We start from the raw sequence: 23,637 nt of genomic DNA on the forward strand, positions 1-23,637 counted from the left end.
TCAGTTCGGATGAGCGTGCATGTGTTTCCTTGGAGAAAGGATAGAAAGCCGCAGCACATCAGGCAGCAGATTATCTCTTGGAATAGGAAAAGGTCTAACTCAATTGCCCGATCCTTCTATCCAGAGCCGGTTCCAGGTTTTTGAGGGTCTTTGGGCGACAGAGCCTCAGCTGGCCCCTCATCTATCCATCCATCCATCCACTCTGCACAATCACTTAAGACAATACTAACATACCCAAACACACATTTCTGACACACACACACAACCACAACTGACACACATATACACACTGACACACATTACTGACACACACACTGACTGACACACACTGCTGACTGACACACATTAATGACACACCTTACTGACTGATTGACACCATTACTGACTGACAAACACACACCATAGTTGCCGACATTTGAAAACTTTTCCCTTTTAAAAGGGGGTGTGGCCTATTATGGGTGTGAGTTAAAAAAATTTCAGTTAGAATTTACAGTCAGAACAACACAAAAGGAGCATTACACACCCCAGTATTAGGTCCCCAGTATATTACACACCCCAGTATTAGGTCCCCAGTATATTACACATTGAAGTCATAAAGTTACAATGACACTCCTGTACCTGCATAGGAAAACATCATAATTGTTATATGTAAGCGATGGAGAAGGTTCACACCTTGCACACAATCGGTGCCCCAATGGATGAATACTAAAGTGCTTCAACCTCCTTTCCCCCACCTGTTGCTGGTAGATGTCAGCCGTGGCTTTAGTAACAAGTTAATGCTACTGGTAAATCTTGCAATATGCTGCCATACAGGCAGGTCTCTGAGTCTAGCAGACAGATGGGAAAGTTGGCAAGTAGACCGGGCACTAGTCCAAATGTATCTCAGCGTCGGGCTGACAAGCAGGTGGCTCGGAGTTGCTTGTGTTGCCTCTCAGTTCTGCTTGTGTTGATTAAACCCAGGATCCATCAAGACGACTAATAAAAGCCAATTGTGAAACCCCGCCATTGTGTGTGAGTATACCGACATGGGACTGCTTCTGTCTCATCGTCTACAGTGCTTCTAGGAGGGGGCTGATGTGTAAAAGGTCTATTTAAGTTAAAGGGGTACTCTACTTCGACGTCAGGAAAAAATAAAAAAAATGCTGCAGAAGACACTAAAGTCCATTTGTTTTGGGGGTCTTAGTTCTGTACTTCCTGGTTGAGCAGCTGCTCAGTACTGAAATTTCCAGAATGCACAGCCCTCCCACCCTGACTACTCCCTTCCCACAGCACTCCTGCCAGTCTCCAGCCCAAAGCAGTTGCAGAAGATCTCATTTCATTGTAGTCTATTGAACATCAGTGAGGTTGCAGCAACTGCTGCATCATTTAGCACCATGCACCATGCTATCATCACACATCATTTTCCCTTAATATTTCAATAAAATATATATGTATACGTGTATATGACAGGGAGATGGTGATATAGGATAGAGGGGCTGGTCAGAGATGGTGACATCACCTTTGCCTGGAGCTATATAGTGGGTGTATGGGGAATGTAACACAGCTCAATGGATGTATTGTGTGTGCATTGTATTGGCATTGTATTGACATTGTATTGGCATTGTGCATTGGCTTTGTGTGTGAGGGTTATGGGGTGCAGGTGCGGCAGAGAGGAATGGGCACTTAACGAGAAAAACTTTGACTTAACCCCTTAAGGTCAAAGCCAATTTTCGTTTTTGCGCTTTTGCTTTTTCCACCTTATGTTTAAAAGGCCATAGCACTTGCATTTATTCACATAGAGACCCATAAGAGCATTTATTTTTTTGCGACACCAATTGTACTTTGCAATGACAGGCTGTATTTTCCCATAAAATATGCTGCGAAAATTAAAAGAAATTATTTGCGCTGTCAAATAAAAAAAAAAAGGAATTTGTTTTCATTTCAGGGAGTTTCGTGTTTACGCCGTTCGCCCTATGGTAAAACTGACATGTTATCTATGTTCCTCACATCAGTACGATTACAATGATATGTAAATTGTATTACTTTTAATTTATTTGTTGGCTTTTAAAAAAAATTAAAACCTTTTAAAAAAAAAAACTAAATGTGTTTAAAATTGCTCTATTCCTGTCCCATGCTCTATTCCTGGCCCAGACAAAAAACAAGAGGTGCAACAGCAACCCACAGGTGCAAGGGCTCACGGTATATACTCCTCCCAGCGTACACACGGTAAACACCTGCTCTGTAGATATTACAAATTTAAATATAATTTTTTTTTTTTTTTTTAGAAAAGTGAGGATCTTATCAAACTATTTGATCAAACAGAGTGTATCATGTCGCTGCGTTAAGGCGTCCTCAGAGACACGGTCCCTACTGTAGCATTTTCACACTAGCAATGGCCTCTCCTGGGCTGAATAAGCCTACAACTGGGCAGATAGGAGCCAAATGATCTCTTTTATAGCAGCCTTGGGACATGGGTGGAGTGCAGGCCAACAGGAGGTAGCCACACCCCCCACATTCAACAGAAAAAAAGGAAAATTTTGGCAGCACATCTATGACTCTGTTAACACTGCAGGTTGCACGCTGCTTGTGGCTTTAGTACAGACAAAAAACAAGAGGTGCAACAGCAACCCACAGGTGCAAGGGCTTTCCGTATATACTCCTCCCAGCGTACACACGGTAAACACCTGCTCTGTAGATATTAAAAATTAAAATATTATTTTTTTTTAGAAAAGTGAGGATCTTAGCAAACTATTTGGTCAAACAGAGTGTACCATGCCGCCACGTTAAGGCGTCCTCAGAGACACGGTCCCTACTCTAGCATTTCCTGGCCCGGGCAGAAGGGACTTGAGGTAGTCAGGATCCTGATATTTGATCATTTGACCACTAGAGGCCGCCATTTGTAGTTTAGAAGAAATTGTGCTGCAGTTCCATACCTTACCACTGGATGCTGCTGTTTTTCCCTTGTTCTTGCCCTTTTCCAAAATGGTCACTATGGATGGCGTGGCAGCCATCTTGCTTCCTGTTTGGGCCTACTTCTGACCATGAGGCAATGCAAACATTGCTTGAGTATTGTGACTTGTTCCAGTCTCCTGCTCCAGAGAACTATCTTCTCCAGACTGTTCTACATTCAAGTTGGATTATCCTTGTCTACATTCTAGTTGCACCCCTCCGGACATTCTCTTCAGTTTATCCGTGTGCTTGGCTCACTCCATCTGGCCATTTGATTCCAGCTGCGTACACCAGTATCGTGACTGGTACAGAGAATTTAAAGGTTTGACAGCTGCATTTAAATGCTTAATTAGCCAATGCAGCAACGGGACCCACTTCGGCCAATAGAGGAGCTCCCCGGCTGCAGATAACAGCCGGGAGTGGTGCGGTTCAGAGGGGAGTACCGGCGGGACCCCTCTCTGAACCCCCCTCGTGCCGGGAAGTACGTCATGGGACGCAAAGGGGTTAAGGAATCTTCAGTGCAATACAACTTAGTACTTTTGAAGGTGAACAATGTGCAAAAGATAATCACAAAGAATTATGTCCTTTCTCCTGATGGACAACACAAGGATTAGCTTGTAAGGTAGATAGAGAAGTGTAGCTTGAGTACAGTAGGTTAAGGGACTGTCTTGGAGTCGTGCCTAATAAGTGCAGAACTCTTCCAGAAAAACTTGTAGTGTGACTTGTTTAGAAGAAGATGAAGCTCATACTAATGGTTAAGACTGAAAAAGAAGAAAATGAAGACCGCCTTTTGCCAAAAGAGCCCACAGAGTGTCAGGTTTGGTAGTACGAGTCCCAGGTTTGAGAAACTGGGTATAGCTAACCCCTCAAGGTTTCCTGAGTAAGTTTAGCTGGTTTCAGTAGAGTACTTCAGCTTATGCTTTTTGCTCCACTGCACCCTTTTTCTGGCTAGCCCTGACTAGATCTGAGTTGGTTATAACTAGTGTAGGCAAGGTGTATCCCAGGTAACAGTTACCTCATCTTTGTGTTAAGCACTGAATACTTGTTTGTCACAAACTTCTACAAAAACTTCTGTCTCTCCAAATTCCAACAAACTGATTAGAAGCCCTCCCACCATAAACTAACTATCCTAAATAGGGGTGACCGGAACTAACCTCCTATTGGTGGGGAAAGTGTAGGGAAAGACTGAGGTGTGAGAGTGTGATAGGTGTGAAGGTGTGAGGCATTCAAGCTAGTGATTGGACACCATATAACACAGTACAATAGACATAGTTAACCTTCAGCTGTGCAGTTAGTATAGGGGAGAGTTATGCTGCGTTTACACGGAGCGATAATTCGCCCGATCGTACCATTAACGATTTCGAAGTAACAATTTTTTTGTTTTATAACGATCAGCATTTAGACTGAAAGAAATATCGTACGGAAAAATCGTTTTGCTATCGCTTAAGCCTATCTGTGATTCGGTGAACGACTGTTTACACGGAACGATCTACGTTTTTTTTTTTTTTTTGCAAACGACCAATGACGATTTGAGATCAAAATGAACGATTTCTCGCTTGTCGCTCGATCGTTCGCTGCGTTTACACGTACGATTATTGTTCGAATTTGATCGTTATCGCGCAAGTTCGTACGATAATCTTTCCGTGTAAATGCAGCATAAGACACCAAGTGGCTAGACACCAAGATAGATAGATAGATCTTGTTGAAGGAGACATGATACATCTTGTCCATATACAAGGATAATATTAGCGGACGCTCCCTTTATGCCTCTTGTGCTGTTTCCCAAAATCTAATTTAAAATGATAACAGTAAATTGGAATATTATTAAAGTTTAATGACGAATTTAGAATGTATTGAATAAACATACACTAAAAGGATTCCTTATTGACACATGTTTGGCCATTAACCCCTTCCTGACTGCTCCACATTAATGGGCTGTAGAAGGGAAGGAATATATGAAGGAGGCTCAGTGGCATATAGCGGCAGACACCTGCTGATAATGACAGACACCAGTGATCCTGCTGATGTCAGTCATTTAACCATTTAAATTCCTGCAACCAGTAGCAATTGTGAAATTTAGATGTCCAAATGACCAACAACAGTTGCCTGACGGGTTTCCAACCGCAATGTGATTGCATGGTGCTGAGCAGTTACTGGAGACCTGTACTTACCCTCCATGGCTGACAGAGTGACTCTGCTAATAGAATTTGGCTCTGTCAGACTCTGCTAGCAGAGTGATCCATGCAATGCAAATCTATACAACTTTCTGACACCAGTTGATTTGAAAGAAACAAATTTTCACTGGACAAACCCTTTAAGCCTTCTTAAAGGATCAGTCATCAATATCAGATTGGTGTCGTCCCAGCATCCTGTACCCTGCTGATCAGCTGTTGCCACATATACACGGAACAGTGCTAGAATCAGACAGCGCCAGTAGTTGAGTAGTGGCTGCGCTGGGTTACTGCAGCCCAGCGGCTGTTCTTCTCACTAGGAGCCTGATAAACCTTTATATTGACCATCATAGAAAAGTGTTTTCGTGACTTTTAAGTCATTTTGGCCCCATTTTAAAGGAAAACTATCAGCAGACTAGAAGCATCTAACCTGCTAGTGTCTCCCTTTAGCGCACGGGGGGCTGAGGATAAAAGTAATTTAACTACCTTCATCCTCAGCGCCACTTTGCGTATTTTGTAGTACAATCCATATGTTAATGAGGCAATTAGGTGCACTAGGGGCAGGACTACTTCCCTAGTGCATTGATCTACCCCAGCCGGCCCACCCCTTCTACTGCAGTGATGAGCTCTGGAGTGACATCCCTTTAGAAGGTTAGAAGTTTCCCTTTGAAGGGGTTATCCAGCGAAAATTTAAAATTTTTATTTCAAATCAACTGGTTTCACAAAGTAATATAGAGTCCTCCCTGTTCATGAATAATTAATGCTGCCCGGCCTCCTGCTCGCTCAGCTGTCAGATTGCAGATCAGTCCTCCGTAGGTAGTTTATGTCTGAAAGAAACACTCAGGTATAATTGAATCTCTTCTCCCTAATGTGTTGGAGCTGTGGTCTAGGGGAAACTCACCTGTCTAGAGACCTGCCAGCAGTTCATTCTCTGGTTCGAAATTAAATAGATGTCTTTTTTTTTCTCATTATTGTATCGTTTTTAAGGCTACGTTCACACGCAGTATTTTTGCTCAGTATTTTGCTCAGTATTTCAGGAGTGGATTGAGAACACAGAAAGGCTATGTTCTCACATTGTTGAAATTGAGCGGATGGCCGTCATTTAATGGCAAATATTGGACATTGTTTTAAAATAACAGTAATTATTTGCTATTAAATGGCAGCCATCCACTCAATTTCAACAGTGTGTGAACCACATGGCCTTTCTGTGTTTTCTATCCACTTTTGGTTTTGGTTGCAAAATACTGACTAAAATACTGAGCAAAAATACTGTGTGTGAACATAGCCTTAAAAATGATACAATAATGAGAATAAAAAAGACCTCTATATACCCTATATATGAGTGTTTCTTTCAGACATAAGCTGCCTACAGAGGACTGATCTGCAATCTTACAGCTGAGCGTGCAGGAGGCCGGGCAGCATTAATTATTCATGAAGAGGGAAGAGGATGCATGCCAGAGTGTGGCACTAACAACTGCTCTGTGACTCTTTAGTACAGTAGGAGACATAAGATTGTATATAATCCGCTGCACTGAAAATCACCAAAAAGGCACCATGCTCACTGGGGGACTGCCAGCTACAGCACACTGTCAGCACCTCAGGTAGGGCCCAGGAGCTGACAGATTTCCTTTAATCCCCATAGAAAACCTGTACTGCTCTGGACAGTTCCTGACATGAACAGAGGTGGCAGCAGAGAGCACTGTGTCAGACTGAAAAGAATACACCACTTCCTGCAGGACATACAGCAGCTAATTGGAGACTTACAAATCTATTTAACTTTCTGAAACCAATTGATTTGAAAGAGTACCCCTTTAAGCACCAGCGTGTGTCATCATGACATCATGTGAAGGCCGCGTCCTATTCCATCAGGTCTTCTCACTTCTCGTCCCATTGGTGACAGAAACTATTTTTGTTGTGTATAAAAGAAATCTTGGGGACAAGGATGTGTGAGCTGTGTGGATGTGTCAATGAATATTCATCATTAGAAGTATTTAATTACAACCGCTGGGAACTGAGCAAAGCCTCCAAACTCTCTTCCCAGCTGCTCCCAGGTAAATGTTTCCACAAGGCATATGGTGGAATTAGGAAGGCTCGGTGTAGATGGATGACGGCCAGCCAGACGGCCCTAAGAAATTAATTTAGATTTGTGTAAAAAAAAGATACTCGATACTGGTAACACAGCCAATAGTCCTGAAACGAATTGTGACAAAGTCCATGTAGTATACCGCCATAATGCATTCTCTCTATTGGAAACATTCATGCTTTGAAGTTTTTTCTTTTACTTGACGAAAAAAGCACAATGTTCTGTATAAAATATTAAATACCTAATAGGATAACTAAAGCTGAGTTCAGAACTGTGCTGGTGCCAGTTATTAGAGAGCAGTGCATTGTGGGAGCTGCAAGAATTCCTTTGTGCACATTGCCTTAGGGGCTGTTCACATTATATTTTGGGTTCACACAGTTAGTATAATTAAAGGGGTCCCCTGGAGAAAAACATGTTTTTAAATCATATGGAGACAGAAAGTTATACAGATTTGTAAATGACTTTTATTAAAAATATCAAGTTTTCCAGTACTTATCAGCTGCTGTATGTAGTGGTGGATTCTTTCCAGTCTGACACAGTGCTCTCTGCTGCCACCTCTATCCATGGCAGGAACTGTAATTTTTAATGTGTGTTGGAGTCCAGACCCCAACCAATTGCAGGAATGAGCAGGGAGAAGAGTTTGGCTAAGCTCAGCGAAGAGCATCTCGCTCCTTCTCACTGCTGGCAAGTCTATGGACCCTGTCTCCTGCAACAATCAGCAAGATACAGAGAGAAGCACGACAACAAGCACTTCTCCCAGCGCCATGTAGTGATTAGTGGGCATGTGAGCACTTAAGCATTGACTGCTCAAAACTTTTAACATGCCTCTATGACTTATCAAAAGTTTTTGCAAATGACAGTAACATTCTACATACCTCCCTTGTCTAAGAAATCAAGTACCTACATTCTATACTAAGCTAAGATGGAGTACTCATCTGGCAATTCTAGGAAATGCCAGATGGGTTGGTGTCTGTATTGTTTTCCTGCTGTTCTATTATAATGTTTATTACTAAGTTATGGTACCTGTAATTCTTCATTGCCTCATTGCTTGTTACTATATTATTTCGGACTTGTGGTGCCTTAGTGCCTCACTATGTATTTATCTACATATTGGTAGGTTAGGCTGGGACTTTTAGTCCTTCATTGTTCCACTTTTACATTATATAATATACGGCATTCTATGGTCACTCTGAACACACAAGCTATTGACTTAAGGGCCTATTACACGAAGCGATTATCGGCCTTATTCGGCCGATATCAGTCGTTGCGGGCGGTAATCGTTTCGTGTAGGCTGATCGTTGTCTTGCAACGCTGAAACACCAATGATCAGCCTGGCATCAATCTGCTGCCACTGCTCCGTGTAATAGAAGCGATGGCAGCAGACCACGGCTGTCTCCTATGGGCTGCTCAGATGATCTGAGGATCGCCCATGCAGCCCCCCTGCAGCTCCACCCCCCCCCCCCCAGTTCTCACCCTCACCCGCTCATCTTCCTCACTCGCTGTCGACGTGTGTAATAGCACCAGCAGCTGACGGGGGGAACGAGGAGCAAGCGAACACAGACCTGACAGGTCAACACTCGCTTGCTCTCTACATCGCCCTGTGTAATAGGGGCTTTAGTCAGTTCTGTACAGTGTAAGGCCATGGTCACACATAGTATGAGACCGTCCGTTCCGTGACCCGGCCGAGTCACGGAACGGCCGGTCTCAGAAAACATTATCCCGGATAAGTAACAACGGCTGTGATTTCTGCGGAACTTACGTAGTGTGAACATAGCCTAATTGTGTAAGGTGACCTCTCATGTGGCCGATGTTTCAGCTTTATGTGACATAACACTATTACACCAGTCTCTACAGATAAATACAATGGGGAAGATTTATCAAACATGGTGTAAAGTGAAACTGGCTCAGTCGCCCCTAGCAACCAATCAGATTCCACCTTTCATTCCTCACAGACTCTTTGGAAAATAAAAGGTGGAATCTGATTGGTTGCTAGGGGCACCTGAGCCAGTTTCACTTTACACCATGTTTGATAAATCTCCCCTTGTTATGGTTTCAATAAAAAAACAACAAAAAAACCTATATATTTTACACCCCAAGCTTCAGATTTAAAAGAGTCTGAATTGCTGACATACATGGCGGGTGTCTGCGTAATCCTCCATCAAGGAATGCGTCTCGTGAATTTATCGGATGTTTCGGTAAAACACGTCAAGATGGGAGGCTGTGCAGTATTACTAGATTAATGTAAAGGAAGCAGAGGAACATGAATTTTGTCGGATGAGTCAAGATGAGAACTGGATAACAGGAACGATAAAAACAAGGTCTTCTCAATGTACAGGAAACGAGCTGTCAAGGAACGCGGGGAGCGGCTCAATCGTAACTCACAGGGTAAATGCCAGGCGGGAGGAGGGGTGGGATGCAGAGATACCGCAGAGGTTATAGAGCTGAAACATCTAGAAAATAAGAACCTTACATAATCCATCAATGGGTTTTATGATTATATAGTGGATTTAGTAATGGTTTGGATAGATCTTATGACAAGGATGTCAATTTAGATACAAGTTAATGTGATCTAAGATCATAAAGGGATTTCCTCAGAATACAGCTATTGTTGTAATGGCCACTTTCTCCCAGAAACAGCATCTCTCCTGTCCTCAGTTTGGGTGTAGGTTTTGCAGTTAATTTTAAAGCGACTCTGTACCCACAGTTTGTCCCCCCCAAACCGCTTGTACCTTTGGATAGCTGCTTTTAATCCAAGATCTGTCCTGGGGTCCGTTCGGCAGGTGATGCAGTTATTGTCCTAAAAAACAACTTTTAAACTTGCAGCCCCGTGCCCAATGGCCGTGGCCTAGAGTGTCTGTGCCCTAACTTTGCACCACCCTTCCGTCCCTCCTCCCCACCCTCTTCATCATTAGGAATGCCACTGGAACATTTTCTCCTGTCTGAACATTGCACAGGTGCCTTAACAATCCAGCCTATGTTCAGTATTCACACTGCTGATAAATAGGAGACAATCTGCCTGGAGCGTTCCTAATGATGAGGAGGGCGTGGAGCAGGGACAGAGAGGTGGTGCCAGCCTAATGCATACACAATCTAAGCCCCGGCCGTTGGGCACGGGGCTGCCAGTTTAAAAGTTGTTTTTTAGGACAATAACTGCATCACTTGCCGAGCAGACCCCAGGACAGATCTTGGATTAAAAGCAGCTATCAGAAGGTACAAGTGGTTTGGGGGGGTCAGACTGTGGGTACAGAGTTGCTTTAAGTGAGTAGAGCTCTATTGTAATAACACACGCAAACTAAGGATAGGGGTGGTGCTGTTTTTGCAAGAAAGTAGCTGTGCTTTTTCCAAACCTGTATAACCCCTTTAAATGCTTGAATCCCAGGGATTGTAAGAATGAAGCATTACAGTCCCTTTATTGTTTACACAGACACAGCGCCACACACCTGAGTGTTGCTGTTCTTGGTACTACATTAAGGTACGTGTGCGTGGGTAGTAGTAGTAGAGGGCTAAAAGTTACTTCTCCTGCATTAAAAGACTCCAGTATTATAAACTTGTAGGTGGGGGGGGGTCGGTTATAGATTTTGCACCAGGGCCTAATGTCCATCATGTGGAACACTTAAAGGGGAACTTTGGCCAGGACCCCCCCCCCCTTCTTTTATTTTACAATCGCCAGGAAGAGGGTGGGTGAAAACAATAACATTTACTTAATTCCACGGCTCCTGCAGAATGGCTGAGCGGGACTGAAATGTCACGTCTTAAGTCCTGTGTCAGACCTGCGACTGGGGACTGGAGCAGCAGGATTCAGGTGGCGGCACTGGAGCCCAGGAAGTAAGTGAATGTAATTATTTTCACCCGTCCCCCCCCCCCACACACTCTGGCAGTTGTGAAAAAAGGGGTCCTTGACGGAGTAACCCTTTAACTTAGGCATCCTATAGTGCAGATTTAGAAAATTTGGGGCTGGGGAATTCGAAAAAGAAAAAAAAAGCATTCATTCAAAATCTGCAATTGTATGTTTTACTGTTGATCTGCTAATGCAAGCAGTATATGGAATTGCTGAATGTCCCATAGACTTGCATTGCAAGTGTATTGCAATGCAAGTCTATGGGACTTCCAGTACTTTCATATACCGCTCGCTTTAGCAGTGGACTTGCAGTGGAGTTGCTGGCAGTTTCCCGCAGAAAAGTGATAGTTACCCTTTAAGAAATTTGTTACTCCGGTCGCCCTGTGTATTGCTATAGTAGACTTTCAGCCTTGTAGGTCAATAGCGCAGAAGCCTCAGATTGCTTATCTGTGGATGGTAATGACATGTGATAGTTGCTCTGTGGTGGGAATAGCAATGTAACTTCCAAAAATGAGACTTCAAATGCCCAGATCTTCAGAGGAGCTTTGGAGCACATCTTACGGGGTAAGAAGCAGAGCTGGATGGAGCCAAGATGAAAGCGTCAATTATATTACAATTATGAACATGCTATTACGCATCTGTAATGCTCACTGTGGAAAAGCCGCTATACCCAGGTGCAAACACGCAGGAGGGAAGATCACATACTATGTCTGCACTGTTCTTTTGTCGTCTTTCATCACCAGCTCCATGACAACCTATTAACCTAAGTCAGGGCTGGAAGGGGTTAAAAGTTTTTTTTTATTTTTATTTTTTATTCATTTATGTTATGATTTTTTTTAAAAAAATACTTGTTTCAATTGCTCACAGCATTCAAAATATCCGTTTCCTTTACCTCCTTACTTTCCCTTTTAAAAACTTTTGTCTGGTTCATTTAAAAGGATATTCTAGATAAAAAAAAATCTGATTAACTGGTGTCAGAAAGTTAATTACTTCTATAAAAAAAAAAAATCTACAGTCTTCCAGTACTTATCAGCTGCTGTATGTCCTGCAGGAGGGGGTGTATTCTTTCCAGTCTTACACAGTGCTCTCTGCTGCCACCTCTGTCCATGTCAGGAACTGTCCTGATCAGTAGCAAATCCTCATAGAAAACCTCTCCTATACCGATCTGTTCTGTATTTCTGTATTCCTTTCCATTACCTGTTCTGTTTGTCATTTACAAAATTTGTTATTTATCCTCTCTACTAAGGATTTTCATATAGTTCTTTTATCCCCCCCCCCCCCCACCGTACAAAACAGTTTTCTCTGTACAAAAATATTGTTTGATGTGACATGTTATATTTCTCTTACTAAGTCATCACTTGTCTTCTTATGTTACAATCTCCATTCTTAACATACCGAATTCAACAAAAAAACCTTTAATAAAATATCTTTAAAAAAAAAAAAAAAAAACTCTCCTGCTCTGTACAGTTCCTGACATGGACAGAGGTGGCAGCGGAGAGCACTGTGTCAGACTGGAAAGAATACACCACTTCCTTCAGGACATACAGCAGCTGATAAGTGCTGGAAGACTTGAGATTTTTAAATAGAAGTGAATTACAAATCTACAATTTACAAATTACAAAAACTTTCTGACACCAGTTGATTTGCAAACTATATTTTTAAGCTGGTATACCTTTTTAACGAAACTATGCGTTGATCACAATGGGGAGCTACTATTAAAGTTAAGTTATTAAGTTAAAGAAGCACTCTGGATTTTTCTTTCTTAATTTAGTGCATCACAGACTATTATTACAGAATACTGTAGAGGTTCTTGTATATATCTTGTGTTTACTTGTTTAAGCTGATGTGGTTTTCAGCCACACTGGTTCCTACTACCTTACAGAAAAGATTTCCTAATGCTGCCTATATCTCCCATGGTGCCTCTGGCTGTGCAGAGAGTTGGGGGTGGAGTCTCATCTAATTATGCAGCTGATGCTAATGTTTTCCCAGGTGAATGGATTAGACTCATAGTTGGGTTAGGGTCAGTTCACACTGCAGTTTTGATGCGTTTTCTTATTCAAAGTGCATTGTTTTAGCGAAATATTGCTATGAGAAGAAGGTGATATGACCTTATATCCCAAATGTGATGTGAATTCTTAAGCCTATGATTACATTGCAATTTATGCATTCCTAGTATTTTCCAGATATTTTTCAAAATCAAAGTAAAAAGGATCTAATTAGCTTCTAGAGAGGTGTATACCTCCTATATATCCTGATCCCATAAAGATAACAGCAGCATATATACATAGAGCTGGATGGGGAGGGGTCTGTGAGTTGCCTTGGATCTGATGATGATGTCATCCTACAGTCACAGGAAGTCAGCCGGCATAGGCCACCTCCTCTGACACATTAAACACTGCTATTTTCTGTAGGTCAGGATGGTGATCACATGACCCAGTTACAGTAATGAAACACATGGATGCCGCTGTGCTGGAATGAAATAGATGGCACTGTAGGACTAGTGATGGTGAATATGCATTATATTACATTATTTGGGGGGGGGGGGGGGGGGGGGGAATTTCCCGGCACTACAGATGAGGTTACACATTCACATAACAACCCAGTTTAAAATATCTTATAAATTGAAATACTAACTGCATTTATGAAGGTAAAATTAACTCTTAAGATATATAATTTCCATATTATATTGTAGATATAGTAAATTCAGACTGACAGATACTTTTTGCAAGCTAGATATAAAAGTAACATAATTCAATGAGATTGATTACTCGTGGGACCTTCGTGCTCCTCATCAGGTTTTAGTCATTTCCATCCTATGGCTCTGGTCTTTATAACCAGCTATGTGGGTCACGATATATATGCTAATCACTATATATGTGCTAATAAAGATAATTCAATGAACTTCTCATTAGCTTTATTGCTGCTGTTGGGAACAGATCCACAATTTATTGTCCATTCTCTGTAATGTGCTGAGGCCTATAGCTGAGGAAATGTCCTCCATAAGGAAGTATTTATTATACAGTATATTGCTCTGTGTGATTATAGATGATAGATGTATTATAGAGGTATAGCCCGCACATGGTTATGTACATGGCCGTACACACTATAGACTAGGTCAGATACATGATCATTCCCTTTTAGGGTGCGTTCACACGTACAGCAGATTTGATGGCGCAGATTTGAAGTTGCAGATTCAATGCAAAGTAACTCTGGGCCATCAAATCTGCTGCGGATCTGCTGCAGATCCTGTACGCGTGAAGGACAGTAAGGCCCCCATTCCCGTCCCCAAAGGTGTAAAATAACCCCAGAGAAAGCCCCCTCAGTCCATATATTTGTATATTTGTATATAAAGATGAGTGGAACAATATTCAGATTCTGCTCAATGGGACCAAATCGACATTTTCTTCACTTATTCAATGAATCAGCCATGACAACATCATGTGGTATGTGTTTCATAGTCTCACTGCTCTTACAGTAAAGAACCCTGTCTGTACTGTAGGTGAAATTGAAGTTTGTGGCCATATATTTTAGCTAAATGCTCAGCCAGCCATCATACACATACATGTTCGGTTTGACCTGTCCATGTATCCGGTATGGTATAACCCAATCTAGCCAACCCTTCTCTCCCAATTAGGAGGCCTTCTTGAACAGCAGATAGTTGGTTTATTCTTCAGAAAATGGTACTATATGTATAGTCAGCATAAATTTATCTGGCTAGAAGAATATATCCAGGAGATTTGGTGAGCAGTTCAACACATGCTCCTTGGCTTCTCTAGGAACCTTCAGTGCTTCGGGCCGGGCCTAGTAACCAGGTGGATGTGTTTACTTTTACATCAGCTCAGTTTATGCACCACAACATCAAGGGCACCCCTACACACCAACCATCCAAACAATTTACAAGGTGTTCCCTGGGAAAACTGGTACCATCTATACCTGCTCCGAAGCCGCAAGCATGTAGTGTCCCAACACAGGTGTGCCACTAAATTTCTTATGCACCTGGGTAAAGTAACTCACTCAGGTTCTCACAAAGGGGATGGAAGGGAAGTGTATGGTGTGTTTTTCCCTATTAGGTGTCACTGCTGTGTTTACTGCTGTGTCTGCTGTGTTGTATTGAACACAGTTAAAGGAAGCATTGGGTTAACTGTTTTGTGTCACATGTTATGTTTTTCTCTAACCACAGGTGCAGGTCTTTTTCCCTCACTTTTCTGCCTATCACATTTTCTCTCTCTCTCTTGCACACACAATCCCACCAATCACAGGCTAGCTAAGCTATCCCTATAAAATAGGAGCTAGTTACTGGTGGGAGGAGCTTCTTCCTTTAGGCAGTAGAGAGAGACAAACACAGAGCAGTTCCTGCTGTAGTGAAGCCAGGGCCTGGCTCAGACCAGGACCCTTGTCAGGGACCAAAAGACTTATTTCTTTTTTATGCATGTAACTACCGCTAGAATGCAGTGCTAGACCCTCAGGAGGGAGGATGTCCTCTGAGGTAAACCTTGTTCACGACACGGATACCTTCTACAACAGACAGGGCAGTATACCTGGAGTTAGGCACTGACCCCAGTAGGACAAAGCAGGACAATGCACGGCTATTCTGGGAAGTCTTGTAAAGTCTGCTCAACCCAGCGCAGGGTCCTGGGACCTCATTTTATCCTGGCAGGACGGGTAACCCGTCACTATAGGACAAAAGGTGGTTAGATCAACAGTATCTATAGGTGAGTACAAGTATCATCTTCTTCTTCTGTCACTTCTACTTTCAACTATGCTATCCCTGCAGAATACATTGCTACATTTGACAGGGCCCTCAAGACGTTCCTCTGCTCTACCTTGCTGCCACAACTTCTCTTACTACCCCCTGCCTGCACCTGCAGTTACCAAGTGTGTTTATTTTGTATTGCACTGAAGTTCCTACAAGTAAACCCAGTTATCCTGTTTAAGGTATTGGACTCTGGTGTATAATTCTGCACCCGCACCTCTACACCAGTTCACACTTGGGCTATCCAAACCTCAACCGCATTGCCCGTTTCTCCGGGGGTGCGTTCCAACACCACTCCTGGCCACTGTGACAAATGACCTAGCAGCCACACCACCGCAAAAGCTACCCCGGCACACAGCAAGCACACAATGCCAGTATGACCACAACCACAGGTCCAAGCCAGCCCCCATGAGACTGTCTGCACTCCTTCTAGGCTGCCATAGACACACTACTTTTCGTTATACAAGTCAATAGCTTGTAACACCTTGGGGGAGATTTATCGAAGGGTGTAAAATTTAGACTGGGGCAAACTGGCCATGGCAACCAATCACAGCTCCTCTTCCAACTCTGGTGAAAGTAAAGAGGAGCTGTGATTGGTTGCTGTGGCAAGTTTGCACCAGTCTAAATTTTACACCCTTTGATAAATCTCCCCCCTTGTGTTTCTGGTTGGCGTTGAACCACAAGTCACACATACTCATACTAGGACAATAACGGCTCATAAAGCAGGAAAGTAGAGCCATCCTATCTCCATAGAGTTGTGTCTCTCATTAGAGCCTCTGCATTCTGCGCTGTAGGGAAGGATGTTTGGATAATTCCTTATTATTTAATTGCTATGCTAATGACCTGCAGCTAATTGTGAACAGAAGAGAAGGAACGTAAAAAAAACTCGTCTGCAGTTTCCACACTAGATTTAATGTAATCACCATCACAAATTGGCTTATTCCTATGCCTGGAGCCAGAGGTAAGTACAGCTAATGCTTTTACAAGTCGTTTGTTAGTTGTACTAATGAGTCAATCTACAAGGGTCATCGCAGCCGCTATAAATAACACTAATTATTGCATTTCCTATAAAAACAGCAATGAATTCTGTACGGACCCAAGAACCGAAAGTGTAGCTGATAGGAGGACTCTGTATATCCCAGCAAGCCAGAGCTAACAATCTGTATTAAAGTGACTTTGTGCCGTCAGATAGCTGCTTTTAATCCAAAATCCGTCCTTGGGTCCGTTTGGCAGGTGATGCAGTTATTTTCCTAAAAAACAACTTTTAAATGTTCAGCCCTGTGTCAAATTGATGTGGCCTAAAATACTCATGCCCTAGGACTGCACCACCCCTCCGTCCCTCCTCCCCACCCTGCTCATCATTAGGAACGCCCCGGGCAGGATTTCTCCTGTTCATCACTTGTCTGATCACTGCTAATGGGCTGCATTGTTAAGGCACATGTGCAATGTTTAGACAAGTAATGAATAGGAGAAATCCTACACAGGGGCATCCCTAATGGTGAGGAGGGTGGGGAGGAGGGACGGAAGAGGTGTTGCAGGCCTAGGGCACAGACACTCAAAGCCACGCCAGTTTGGCACAGGGCTGCAAAAAGTTGTTTTTTAGGATAAAAACTGCATCACCTGCCAAACAGACCCCAGGACAGATTGCTTTAAAGGGGTATTCCAGCCACAAACATTTATCACCTATGCACTGGCACATAGGAATAGTAGTTCCATGGGGGCAGCACTCAGCTCTTTGCATCTGTACATTTTTTAAATATTTTTTAGATATTTTCACAGCTGTTTTTCTCTCTACGGCAAATGCAAATCTGGGCTATATCCATATGTGGTAACTAGAGATGAGCAAACCAGGTTCGGGTTCGAGTCGATCCGAACCCGAACGATCGACATTTGATTAGCGGGGGCTGCTGAACTTGGATAAAGCTCTAAGGTTGTCTGGAAAACATGGATACAGCCAATGACTATATCCATGATTTCCACATAGCCTTAGGGCTTTATCCAACTTCAGCAGCCACCGCTAATCAAATGCCGAAAGTTCGGGTTCGGATGGACTCGAGCATGCTCCAGGTTTGCTCATCTCTAGTGGTAACCCAATGGTAGGTATTGTAATCAAGGGCCTGTGTTGCGGTACCACTGCAGTACTTGTCACAGAGCTCGGAGTGGTAGAAGCCCTCTCTAGGTCCCAACACACATCCATTAAGGAGTAGTCCCTGTGTCCCTGTGGTGTGCAGGATAAGAAAGCAGCAGATTTCCGAGCACTTAAACAGGATAATGCTTTTACTTGAGGCTTTTAAAAGCTGCTGTACAGAAAAATACAAATTCCCTTAAATGCTGTCATAATACTTTAGAATCACTGCTTTCAGCAGGCACGGTGTGAGTATGGAAATGCTAGCTAAGACTCTGGATGCTTCAGAGGGCAACTTTCTTGGTGCAAAATGACTGGCAGAAGTAATGTGGTATGCCCCCGAGGTGTAATGTTGGAGGAGCGGCCGGTCACTTGCTAGGTGGTGAGGAGTGACACCAGTTCTATGGGGGTTAGCCGAGATACAGCCAAGCCCAGTGATGTTATGTAGTGACGCCAGTGCCAGTGGAGCACAGAGATGTGATGGCGCACCTGGTTTTATTTTAACCCCCTAAAGACAGAGTCTGACACACAAATAAACAATAACCATTTACATACTTCAGCCGTGCAGCATCTCAGTACAGATACCTAATACAGCAACATGTAGTGGCGAAACTTTATCACTACTCATCACCACTTGTGTACAATAGGTACAGGCTTTTATGAAGGGTGTAACCAATAGCAAGACCCGTGGTGGTACACCACAGTAACACTTCCCTAACTCACCCCTAGACATCTCCTTACCACCTTTCATCCATCGGGGAGTGTTTCCAATTGGCAGAGAAGGTCTGAGGTACTGTGAGACAGGATCGGCTGGTAAGGCTAGTATCTTTCTGTGATGTGATCTTTGCAGGTACTGTTCGATCAGCAGGTAGCAGTAATACACCATTTATATGTTACCCTCCAGTGTGCCAGAGATTCGCTCATCTCTACATCTGGGCCTGTTACAATAGGTGTGTGTGATAGGTGTGTCTGTGACAGGTGTGTGTTATAGGTGTGTGTGTGGTAGGTGTGTGTTATAGGTGTGTGTGTGGTAGGTGTGTCTGTGATAGGTCTGTGTATGGTAGGTGTCTGTGATAGGTGTGTGTGTGTGTGATAGGTGTGTCTGTGGTAGGTTTGTCAGTAGTAGGTGTGTCTGTGATAGGTGTGTGTTATAGGTGTGTGTGTGTGTTGGGTGTGTCAGTGGTAGGTGTGTCTGTGATAGGTGTGTGTTATAGGTGTGTGTGTGGTAGGTGTGTGTTATAGGTGTGTGTGTGTGGTAGGTGTGTCTGTGATAGGTCTGTGTATGGTAGGTGTCTGTGATAGGTGTGTGTGATAGGTGTGTCTGTGGTAGGTTTGTCAGTAGTAGGTGTGTCTGTGATAGGTGTGTGTTATAGGTGTGTGTGTGTTGGGTGTGTCAGTGGTAGGTGTGTCTGTGATAGGTGTGTGTTACAGGTGTGTGTGTGTGTGTGGTAGGTGTGTCTGTCATAGGTGTGTCAGTGGGTAGGTGTGTCTGTGATAGGTGTGTGTGTGTGGTAGGTGTGTCTGTGAGAGGTGTGTGTTATAAGTGTGTGTGTTATAGGTGTGTGTGTTATAGGTGTGTGTGTGGTAGGTGTGTCTGTCATAGGTGTGTCAGTAGTAGGTGTGTCTGTGATAGGTGTGTGTTATAGGTGTGTGTGTGTGGTAGGTGTGTCTGTCATAGGTGTGTCAGTGGTAGGTGTGTCTGTGATAGGTGTGTGTTATAGGTGTGTGTGTGGTAGGTGTGTCTGTCATAGGTGTGTCAGTGGTAGGTGTGTCTGTGATAGGTGTGTGTGTGGTAGGTGTGTCTGTGAGAGGTGTGTGTTATAGTGTGTGTGTGTGGTAGGTGTGTGTGTGGTAGGTGTGTCTGTGATAAGTGTGTGTGATAGGTATGTGTATGATAGGTGTGTGTGATTGGTGTGTGTGTGTGTAGGTGTGTGTGTGATTGGTGTGTGATAGATGCATGCCGTGATGTGACAGATATAATTACAATAAAAAAAGAGTAAAAAAAAGTACAACAACAGCAAATGTAAACTCTCAGAGAACTTGTCCCAAATGTGTTTTCTTTGTTTGGAACAAGAACTTTTTATTTGCTTTTCCCTCCTGCAGCCAATGTGATTCCAAGGACTAGTGCAGCAACCTGATCTAACCCCATCCCCTTAGAGATTGCAAGATAATGAAGAGCGTAATAAAAAAGCACAGTAAACACGATTACAGCATAACTGAATACCCTGCCGCGTCCTGCCCTCACACCGCCATTTCTTATTGAATACACTACTGTTATACTGCCAGGAATAACACTAAAAACGTCCTATGAGCATAGTAAACTGCCTCTAATAAGCTCGGGCCAGCTTCAGTGTGCACATAATCATATACAATATCGCTGTGATGAAGTCACCGAACGCATAATGTCATCAGTCACTCCAAGCAGGCTGTCAGCCCGCGATATGCCACCATTTATAATGACATTACAGCCAATGACTGACTCACAGCCGAAACGCGTTGATTATAAATTAGATTGTTACAGTTGTTTGATAATATAAATGAGCGACATTTAAATTGAGTTGAAAACACATCAATAATTTCCATATCATTTCAGCTACGATGTTGGCGACCTCGAATTACAATACACAGAAATGCGTCCGGATGTAGCTGTCGTTATATGTCATGTCTGACTTGCTCTTATCTCGGAGCCATGAATAATGTATGGTTATGACTGCGAACGCATTAAGTAAATACAGATGTAACACATTCACATTTAATGTATCGGATGGTAAATAGCAGGTGAGTATCACGTGTAATGATGGCTTCTGGATGATTGCATAGATACATAAGATTATCTGGTGAAATGAATGGTGTCATGCGTGGTAGTCACCTATCTCTAATTCATCAATAGTATATGTCATAGCATTATCATCACGGGGGGTCTTATCTCTTGGACGCCTACTGCTCCTGAAAACAAGATGGCTGATGTCCTGTTGGTATTTCTCCTGCGCTGCCATACCTTGTCCAGCACATAGAAAAAGAAATTCCCGGCACTCGCCAAATCTTCTGCAAGGTGATTTATTTACAAGTGTAAATACAGACAGACATCAAGGACGCGTTTCGGCGTGGAGCCTTTCTCAACAAGTCTATAGTTCACTTTAACAATCGCTAGTTTTATACACGTGGTGGGCGCTTTCAATATGACGTCATCACAGCTGCAGAATAGACGCTCCCTCCTAACGTCATCATAGTGGGCGTGGATTGGCGATCAGCTGGGCGTCACATGAGCGGACACAACCTTGGTTGCTAAGGTAACTATACAAACAAATCTCATTACGTATATAGACCAAGGACAAAACAACTAGATATTTACAAATACAAAAAAACAAAGAACAAAAAACAAAAACTAATACACATATGTTAGTAACACCAAAACAAGGTGGAATTAGTATCACATAAATTACATTAACCTTCCACCGTCCCGTTTTCATTATTTTCAGTAAGACATATCTAGGAAAAACAAAATATAAAATTAGATAAAAATACAGCATTGTATAGAATTTCTTTTTCTATGTGCTATACTTTGGCCCAGGCACCACCAGCCATCGGAGTGCCGACCCCCATCGACCACACGTATACCTTGTCCAGCAGCATAGATTCCCTGAGCCAGTTGCAGAATAGGAAGTCTGCTTAAGTACAGTACACAACTCAATGCTAAATGTGTATAGCTGTGTTTTGTAGTCTGAAGATCGCATGCTGGCATGCTCCTTACTAGAGATGATCGAACATTGGAAAATCTTAGGTTTTATTGAACTCGAACCTTGTTGAACCTTCCGCATTTCATTCCCGATGCCTTCACGGTCCGTGGGGAAGGAGGAGACAGCCGGGGTACCACATGGAATTCTGGGATTTAGCTTATTACCTAGGCTGAATCCCGGAATTCCAAATGGTACCCGGGCTGTCTCCTCCTTCCCCACAGACCGGGAAGGCATCGGGAATGAAATGCGGAAGGTTCGACAAGGTTCAACAAGGTTCGAGCTCAATAGAACCTAAGATTTTCCGGTGTTCGATCATCTCTACTCCTTACCCCTATAGGCCTATACCTCACTCTCCAGTGGTCCATTTCTGGCTCCATGCCAACAAAAATGGCATCCTACCCACAAATGGTGCATGTGCTGGCCAGTAGACGCACTACACCTGCAATTGTGTAAATTGTGTTGCATTGGGATTCACAAGTGGCTGCGACCCCAAAAAAATCCATCCAGGATATAACTAGGGGGTATTCACATGTTCCATCCAGGATATAACTAGGGGCAGTCACATGTTCCATCCAGGATATAACTAGGGGCAGTCACATGTTCCATCCAGGATATAACTAGGGGTAGTCACATGTTCCATCCAGGATATAACTAGGGGTAGTCTGTCACATGTTCCATCCAGGATATAACTAGGGGTAGTCACATGTTCCATCCAGGATATAACTAGGGGCAGTCACATGTTCCATCCAGGATATAACTAGGGGGTAGTCACACGTTCCATCCAGGATATAACTAGGGGCAGTCACATGTTCCATCCAGGATATAACTAGGGGGTAGTCACACGTTCCATCCAGGATATAACTAGAAGTGTGGAGCTGGACGGCACTGTGTAGGCTCTGTGGCTCAGGTGGGTGCTACAACCTCAGTGGGCGGACTCCAAACCCACTTGGATAATAGAAAATTCGAGACGAGGCGGCACTCCAAAATGTGGTGAAAATGAAAATGATTTATTCACCCATTAATGTGCAACGTTTCGATCTCCCAATGAGATCTTTTTCAAGGTTGCTTGAAAAAGATCTCATTGGGAGATCGAAACGTTGCACATTAATGGGTGAATAAATCATTTTCATTTTCACCACATTTTGGAGTGCCGCCTCGTCTCGAATTTTCCAGGATATAACTAGGGGGTAGTCACACGTTCCATCCAAGATATAACTAGGGGGTAGTCACACGTTCCATCCAAGATATAACTAGGGGATAGTCACACATTCCATCCAAGATATAACTAGGGGCAGTCACACATTCCATCCAAGATATAACTAGGGGCAGTCACATGTTTCATCCAGGATATAACTGGGGCAGTCACATGTTCCATCCAAGAAGGATATAACTAGGGGCAGTCACGTGTTCCGTGTACAGTCCAGTGCAATGTGCTCCGGAATGGGGTTCTGAGGTCTCAGCATCATCATTTATTAGGATACCGGGAGATCCGAGACGGTCAGTACAGTAGCAGAAAGATTTAAACTGTGTTGTAGCTTCCAGCATCCTAATGACCGTACATCGTCCGTGCACAGACTGTAATTACGGAAGGTGTAAATGCCCCCTAAGACTAAAAACTTTACTGAAGAAGATAATTCAAGGATAGAACAGTGATACTTGCTGACACAAGTGTAATCTACATTACAGACGTCCTCGGGGGCCTTGGTAAGATGCAAATTCTGCTTAAAATGAATTATTGCCGCCTATATTATTATATCACATTGTCTCCAGCTGCTTATTAACATATATTCCAGTCTACATAGAATTATCGTTGATTTGTGCCGCAATGTCTCAGTAACACGATGCAACAGTCGTGCGGTAATTCCAGCTGTGATTCAGAGAACGTTTTTCATCTTGTTCTGTATAGAGAACCTGTCAGACCAGTGAGGCGTCACCCGATGGTCCCAGCTCATAGATACTTGTATCTTCTTGTCCTAGACACAACAGTTCAATATGATGAATG

This window comes from Dendropsophus ebraccatus, chromosome 9, assembly GCF_027789765.1.
Source record: "Dendropsophus ebraccatus isolate aDenEbr1 chromosome 9, aDenEbr1.pat, whole genome shotgun sequence".
NCBI classification, from domain to species: domain Eukaryota; kingdom Metazoa; phylum Chordata; class Amphibia; order Anura; family Hylidae; genus Dendropsophus; species Dendropsophus ebraccatus.